The following is an 8,906-nucleotide window of genomic DNA, read 5'->3' on the forward strand; positions in this document are numbered from 1 at the left end:
GGGACCTTTCCAATAAGGCTGAGTGCAGACGTACTTTTTTGCCCTGCTGATTTTTCCGCGCAGAATTGAAGAAATCCGCAGGTCAAATGACCTGCATTTTTCCTGCGGATTTCTTCCTTTTTCTTGCGGTTTTCTTGCGGTTTTCCCCTGCGGATTTGGAGAATGGAGCAGGTGGAAAACCGCACAAAAGAAGTGACATGCTGCATATTTTGAACCACAAGAAAACTGCGCGGAAAAATCCGCAGCGTCTGCACAGCGTTTTTTTTTTTTCTATTGATTAACATGCTACTGTACATCACAATGCGGATATGCAGCGTTTCTGCGCGGTAAAATCCGCTGCGGATCCGCTGTAAATCTGCATTGTGTGCACATGGCCTAAACCCTGGAGTCATTGCCATCTAAGTTCGGATTCATGGAAACGCGGCAGGTCCAGTAATTTGGTCGCTTTTTCAGGGTGAGATTATTACGGGGGACATCGCTGTGAAATTTCTACAGTGAAAAATCTGCAGCGAATGGGACACAATTTACTTCAGAAATGAAACTTTCCACAGATTTCACCCTCCGCATAAAATGATAAATTGCGAGTTTCAAACTTAGTTAAAAAACAAACCCGAATACTGACCAGAAGTGGCCATTTTCTTGTGTGTTCGTCCTTATTTGCACCGAGACACAGCAAATTTTCCATGTCACTCGTATATTGTAACAATCAGTCTGAAAATGGTGCCAATCTGAGGTAAACCACCACATAACAACTAAGCCTTGGCCTATTGGGGGCCACTACATGCGACCATGAGGCTTTATACACGTTTTTTTTCCTCAGTGTGGAAAACCCCAAATTATATGTCACCATATCAATAAAGAAATAATCCAAGTAAAGTCACATACACGGCTGAACACAGGGAGGATGATGGGGGTTGTAGTAATTTATGTAGTGATACAAGGGACATATAGAGCCATCACCCATAGCAACCAATCAGATCACTGCTTTCATTTTCCAAAGGACCTTTGTAGGATGAGAGCTTCGATCTGATTGGTTGCTATGGGCAAAGGCTCCATCTTTCATAAATCCCTGTGTATGAGTGAGATTTTACAGCATATAGAACCAATGACATGCGGAGAAGATGACCGTGCTGTGAAACCTCCCAATAAACATTCCCACAGTAGCATTTACAGCTTGCGTATTTCTGTTTTTTAAAACTACAGTTTTGATATTTTTGAACAAATTCGACGTATGTCAGACACCATTTCAAATGAATACGTTCACATTTTCTGAGACCCGAAACTCTTTTACTTTTCCGTACGTGGAGCCGTGTGAGGGCTTTTGTCTTGTACGGTGAGCTGGTGTTCTTATTTATACCATTTTGTGGTACAGATACAATTTGGTCCGCTTTCTATTACATTTTTTGAGGCGGTGCACAGACCAAAAATGGGCAATAACCAAATATATATATTTTTATATATATATATATATATATATACACAAATGGGAAATGAGAGGGGAAATATTCTAATTGTTTGGAAGTTTTTTATGTTTTTATATTTATTATTTTTTACATTATACTTTGTTTTGCAGTCTCTTTACAGAACCTGGAACCTGGAACTATTTGATCACTTGTTCTAAATACTGCGATATCTCCTGAAAATAATTTAATCAAGTGAAAGTTTTTTTGTAAGGAGCTCTCGTGCTAAATATAAAAGAGCAAATGATAAATGATATAATTTAAAACAATAGGAGGGAAAGATAGAGAAAACTAGAGCTGCTGTGATGGTATTGGCCCCTTTACATTACATTAGTATGGAAACACATTTTGGTTCGCCTATGGTAAATGACAAATGAGAATCACCTGTGATTAATTGTCGGTGCACATGTGACATGAATTACCCAATGAACGATGACTTCAGGGTTGTAAAAAGCCACATGGTAGGCCCTGATCCTCTGTCACAATGGTGAAGACAATGGAGCTGTCTCAGGACATCAGAACTGCTATTATTAGCAAACACAAGACTTCTAAAGGGTATAAGGCCATCTACAAAAAAATTGGTATCCCAGTTTCAATAGTGCGCAGTCTTATTAAAAAGTTTGCCAAGCATGGAACCATCAAGAAACTCCCTGGACGCGGGGGAAATAGAAAAATTGACAAGAGATGTCTTTGAAGGTTGGTGCCACTGGTGGACAAAACACCACGTCAAGCATCCAATGACCTGAAGGCTTACCTGAAACAGGCTGGGGTCATGGTTTCAACAAGTCCATACACAGCACACCAAACAAAGTAGAGCTTTATGGGCAACGGCCAAGGAAGAAACTATTGCTGAAGAAAAGACATAAAAAGGAACAATTGAACTTTGCCAAAAAGTACACCAAACAATATGTTAGCGTGGGTGGTCAAGAGCCGGAATCTCCAGGAGTGGACCCTCTGGACCGTGGCACCGAGGGGCTCCGGGCGAGCTGCCAGGTGGAACCGACCCCTATACAGGGACTGTTAGGAGCAGGCCCAGGGGATCGAGTAGCACGGTAGCCGGTGCCGAGAGGGGCGGCTCAGGATGGCCTGGAGTAGGACAGTGGGACTGAAGTGTAGATGACAGAACAGGGCTGGAACACAGGAGACAGGAATGGAGTAAGACTATAGACTGGAACGTGGAGGAAATGAAGTATAGATGACAGGACAGAGTTGGAACACAGGAGACAGGAATAAAGGAGGACGGAAGGACTGGAGCAGGATGGAACTGGAACACCGGAGGCAGGACTGGAGTAGGACGGCAGGACTGGATCAGGATGGAGCAGGAACACCGGAGGCAGGACTGGAGTAGGACGGCAGGACTGGAGCAGGATGGAACAGCAACACCGGAGGCCGGACTGGAGTAGGACGGCAGGACTGGAGCAGGATGGAACAGGAACACCGGAGGCAGGACTGGAGTAGGACGGCAGGACTTGAGCAGGATGGAATGGAACACCGGAGGCAGGAGACGGAGGAAACAGGAACACTGGAGTAGGACTGAGAATAACTTTTAGCGAACACGGAAGACAGGCTGCGAGGCTGCTGCAGGAAATACCGAGGACGGCACCGAGAGACTGCAGAGAGCACAGGAGGAAACAGGGCCCAGTGCACAATGTAACACAACGATCAGGCGCCTCCCTCAGGGGGAAGCAGCCTGATATGGCCCCGTCTGGTCTGCCATTGGTCCGAAGGTGCTTCCGGGTCAGGGCACAGACGGAGCACAAGAAGCAAAAGGGAGGTGCGGCTGATAGCGCATTGCATGCAGAGATGGCGTCGGCCGCGAGCTTGTCAGAGGTGACCGCCGTGGCCGTCGGGTGGCGAGAGGCTGCGGTGTGGGAGCGGAGACCGGGTGAGTATGCAAAGACGGCGTGGGAGCGGAGGCCAGGTGAAAATGTCGGAGCAGTGTAAAACAAGACCTTGATAAACCACAATTCTTTTGGGAAAATGCTCTGTGGACAGATGAAATAAAAATATAACTTTTTGGCAATGCAAAGCAACAGTTTGTTTACAGGTGGCGCAATGAAGCTTATAAGGAAAAGAACACCCTACCAACAGTTAAGCATTGTGGAGGATCCATAATGCTGTGGAGTTTGGGGTTGCTTTGCTTCGTCTGGTACTGGAGGCCTTGACCGTATCACAGGAATCATGAGATCAGAGAATTATCAAAAAATTTTAGAGCAAAATGTCCTACGCAGTGTAAGAAAGCTTGGTTTGAACTGAAGATCATGGGTCCTCCAGCAAGACAATCACCCAAAGCACACATCCCAATATACACAAGAATGGTTGAAAAAGAGAAAATGGACTATTTTAAAATGACTACCAATGAGTCATGACCTCAATCTCATTGAAAATCTTTTGGGATGAGCTGAAATCTGCCATTGGGAAAAAAAACCCTGCAAACATTCAAGAACTTGAACAAACTGCAAAGGAAGACTGGGAGAAGATACTAACTGAGAAGTGCAAGAAGCTTCTAGATGGCTACTAGAAACATTTGGAGGCTGTCAACAATGCCAAAGGGTGTGCAACCAAACATTAATTAGGGGTACCTTTACTGCTGCACATGCTGTTTATTCTGTTTCTTCTTTGAAATTGCAACATGTAAGTTGAAAAACAATGATGTATTGTTGTTTTACTTTGGACCACTAATTACAAAATCCTGAGGATATTGTACATTTACAATTTAGTTCTGAAGATATTGTACAGTCTATGAAAAAATTAAAGGGTGCCAATAATGGTGAGCAGCACTGTATACACATGGGTGATAACCAATATGCTGGATACGTAATAACTTACTGATCGGTGTGGATCTGACCACTGGGACCTGCACTGATCAGCAGAACATGGAATTTTTATGTCCCACTCGGTACTTTTATACCATTACAAAATGGAGTTTTACGTCAGATACCTGGAAAAAGCCAAGTGAAGAGCTCAGCAGCCCCACAGGGAATGAATGGAGCAGTAGCTGAGTATGCATGCTGCCACTCCCATTTAGCGGGGATAAAAGTGCCCCAGTCAGTCGATCGGTGAGACTCCCAGTGGTTGGATCACCACGATCAATTAGGATAGATGATGATTTGATTTATCCGAACAACCTCTATAGATGCTGAATCTACAGAACATTAACAAAGTACAGGCACGGTGGAACGTTTTTAGAAAACCTAGGATTTTCACTTTGAAATTTGTGCCCCATGTGGGCGAGCCCTTTAATAATAATAATAATAAATTTTATTTTTATAGCGCCGACATATTCCGCAGCACTTTACATTTCAGAGGGGATTTGTACAGACAATAGACATTACAGCATAACAATAATCACATACAGTAGATTATAACAAATACCAAGAGGAGTGAGGGCCCTGCTCGCAAGCTTACAGTCTATGAGGAAAGAGGTAGACACGAAAGGTGGGTGGTAACAGTTGCCCTGATTGTATGGACCAGCCATAATGTTAAGTGTGTAACAGTACAGACACAGAGGGCTAATGGATGCATAAAGCATGTGGGAACATGATGCTGGGAACCTGGTTATGGTAAAATTTTTGGCTCTGCCACACAGGGATAGGTTAGGTTAATGTGTTGAGGCGATAGGCCAGTCTGAATAAATGCGTTTTCAGGACACGCTTAAAATTGTGGGGACTGGGGACTAATCGTATTGACCTGGGAAGTGCATTCCAAAGAATTGGCGCGGCACGTGTAAAGTCTTGGAGACGGGAGTGGGAGGTTCTGACTATTGAGGATACTAACCTCAGGTCATCAGCAGAACGGAGGGCGCGGGTAGGGTGGTATACTGAAACAAGGGAGGAGATGTAGGGTGGTGCTGAGCCATGGAGGGCTTTGTGGGTGAGGGTAATAAGTTTATACTGAATTCTGGAGTGGATGGGTAGCCAGTGTAATGACTGGCACAAGGTAGAGGCATCGGTGTAACGATTGGTGAGGAATATGATCCTGGCTGCAGCATTCAAGACAGATTGGAGAGGGGAGAGTTTTGTAAGAGGGAGACCGATTAGAAGAGAGTTACAATAGTCGAGACGAGAATGAATAAGAGAAACAGTAAGAGTTTTTGCAGAGTCAAAAGTAAGAAAAGGTCGAATTCTAGAAATGTTTTTGAGGTGCAGATGACAAGAGCGAGCCAGTGATCGAATGTGGGGGGCAAAGGAAAGCTCGGAATCAAGTATGACCCCAAGACAGCGGGCATGTTGCTGGGGAGTAATAGTGGAACCACAGACGGAAATGGCAATGTTGGGTGTAGGTACATTAGTAGCGGGAGGAAACACAAGGAGTTCAGTCTTTGATAGGTTCAGTTTCAGATATAGTGAGGACATGATATTAGACACAGCGTTTAGACAATCGCCAGTGTTTTCTAGAAAGGCTGGCGTGATGTCAGGAGAAGAAGCGTATAATTGGGTGTCATCAGCATAGAGATGGTACTGGAAACCAAATCTACTGATTGTTTGACCAATAGGGGCAGTGTACAAGGAGAAGAGGAGGGGGCCTAGAACCGATCCTTGAGGAACCCCAACAGTAAGAGGAAGGTGAGAGGAGGAGGAACCGGCAAAAGAAACAGTAAAGGAGCGGTCGGAGAGATAGGAGGAGAACCAGGAGAGAACGGTGTCCTTGAGGCCAATGGAACGGAGCATAGTGAGGAGGAGCTGATGATCCACAGTGTCGAATGCTGCAGAGAGATCCAAGAGAATTAGCATGGAGTAATGACCATTTGATTTAGCTGTTAGCAGATCATTAGAGACTTTAGTGAGGGCAGTTTCAGTGGAGTGTAAAGAGCGGAAACCGGATTGGAGAGGGTCGAGAACAGAGTTTTCTGAGAGATAGCGGATAAGACGGGAGTGGACCAGGCGTTCCAGGAGTTTAGAGATGAAGGGAAGATTAGAGACAGGTCTATAGTTAGCGGCACAATTTTGGTCGAGGGATGGTTTTTTAAGTAGTGGATGTATGATGGCATGCTTAAATGAGGAGGGAAAAATACCAGAAGAGAGAGAGAGGTTAAATATTTTAGTTAGGTGAGGGGTGACAGCAGGGGAAAGGGACTGGAGGAGATGTGACGGAAATGGGTCACTGGTGCAAGTAGTTGGGCGAGAAGATGCAAGGAGCCTGCTTACTTCTTCTTCTGTGACTGGTTCAAAATCAGAGAGTGAGTTAGATGCAGTGGGGGAGGGAGGACAGTGCATGGTATGAGGGGATTTGGAGATAATTTCCTGTCGGATCTGGTCAATTTTTTCTTTGAAGTAATTGGCCAGATCGTCAGCTCGGAGCTCAGTGGTTGGGGCCTGTACTCTTGGATTGAGTAGAGAATGAAAAGTGTCAAAGAGACGTTTCGGGTTATTGGACAGTGAGATGATGAGGGTGTTGAAATAGGTTTGTTTGGAGAGGTGAAGGGCAGTGTTGTATGTTCTAAGCATAAACTTAAAATGGATGAAATCTTCGTGTAGATTGGATTTTCTCCACAGACGTTCGGCGCACCTGGAGCACCGCTGCAGGAAACGTGTTTGCACCGTGTGCCAGGGTTGTCGCCGTCTGCGTTGTGGTGTTCTATTTATAGGGGGTGCAAATTCATCCAGGGCAGTTTGAAGTGTTTCATTGTAATGCTTCAAAGCAGAATCAGGACATGAGAGGGAGGAGATAGGGGCCAATGAAGACTGCAAGTTCTTCAGAAGTTTCTGGGTGTTAATGGCCTGTGTGTTTCTATAAGTCTGGACAGTGGGGGTGACCTGAGCAGCCTGGCAGTTCTTTATAGAGAATGAAAGAAGATTGTGGTCAGAGAGCGGGAGAGGGGAGTTTGCAAAATCATCCACTGCACAAAGCCGAGAGAAGACCAAGTCGAGGGAGTTTCCGTCTTCATGCGTTGGAGAATTAGTAAGCTGCGAAAGGCCAAATGAGGAGGTTAGAGATAAAAGGTGAGTAGCAGATGGGGAGAGGGGAAGAGCAATGGGGATGTTGAAATCTCCCATGATGAGGGTAGGGATGTCACAGGAGAGAAAATGTGGAAGCCAAGTGGCAAAATGATCCAGGAACTGATGGGAGGGGCAAGGAGGACGATATACCACCGCCACTCGCATGGAGAAGGGGGTGTAGAGTCTGACGGCATGGACCTCAAAAGAAGGGAAGACAAGTGAGGGTAGTTGAGGGATAACCTGAAAGGTACATTTTGGTGATAGGAGCAGACCAACGCCTCCACCAGCTCTATTGTCTGATCTTGGGGTATGAGAGAAGTGTAGCCCCCCGTATGAAAGAGCAGCAGCAGCGGTAGTATCTGACTGCTGGATCCAGGTTTCAGTAAGAGCCAGAAGGTTAAGAGAATTAGAAATGAAGAAGTCATGAATGAAGGAGAGTTTGTTACACACTGAGCGAGAATTCCAAAGTGCACAATTAAGAGAGACAGATGGCATGCAGGGAATATTAATAAGATTAGAGGGGTTTCTGAGTGTAGCAGTGGGGGGGTTTGACTTTCTATAACATGGGGGACCAGGGTTGGGAGCAATGTCTCCTGCAACTAGGAGAAGGAGGATAGAAAGAGTGAGCAGATGGTTAAGTGATTTGTTAGAGCGTCTCTGGTGTTGAATGGTGGGACTGGCTGGATCTGTGCAATTTAACAATGTGAAAAGAGCATGAGTGCTATACATAGGAGAGGAAAGAAGCGAGGGGCCAATATGGATGGAGTGTGGAGAGTTAATGCCAGGGCGGTGGATGTGTGTGAATGCAGCGGCCAGGATATAAATTACACAAATGCATATGGTATATATTTGTTGCACTCCAAATGTACAGAGAGTAGATGTATATAAATGTCTTACCTGTCTCCTGCCCTGTCTCCCTGCCATGTTATAACTGCCAGAAGTACTTTGATACATGTACTTCGATTACATGTGCATAAATGCCACCCCTGCATAAATGCTCCCCCTAGCTATGTCTGAATATATAGGAGGTTAAGGCTAAGTTTTTTTTTTTGTTTTTTTTTGGCTCTCTCTTCTCGTTAATCAATCACACTAAATTGAGACACCAGGACCCAATAAAATGTTGTGGTCAAATAAACACATGTCCAGCACTACATGGATCATAAAGCACTTTGAAAAGTTTCTTGACCTCACAACATAAGGGGACAAGCAGAGTAAGTTGAAATAACTATATACCAGATATAAGCTTGCAGAGTTGAAAACACATAGATAGCATTCAGGATTAACTGCTTGCTGACATTGAATGGAGACACAGGAGTGGATTCAGAGCAGAGATTGGAAAAGCTGGTTACCAGATATAAGCTTGCAGAGTTGAAAACACATAGATAGCATTCAGGATTAACTGCTTGCTGACATTGAATGGAGACACAGGAGTGGATTCAGAGCAGAGATTGGAAAAGCTGGTTACCAGATATAAGCTTGCAGAGTTGAAAACACATAGATAGCATTC

This window comes from Dendrobates tinctorius, unplaced genomic scaffold (genome assembly GCF_039654945.1).
Source record: "Dendrobates tinctorius isolate UK_male_01 unplaced genomic scaffold, ASM3965494v1 ptg000143l, whole genome shotgun sequence".
NCBI lineage: Eukaryota > Metazoa > Chordata > Amphibia > Anura > Dendrobatidae > Dendrobates > Dendrobates tinctorius.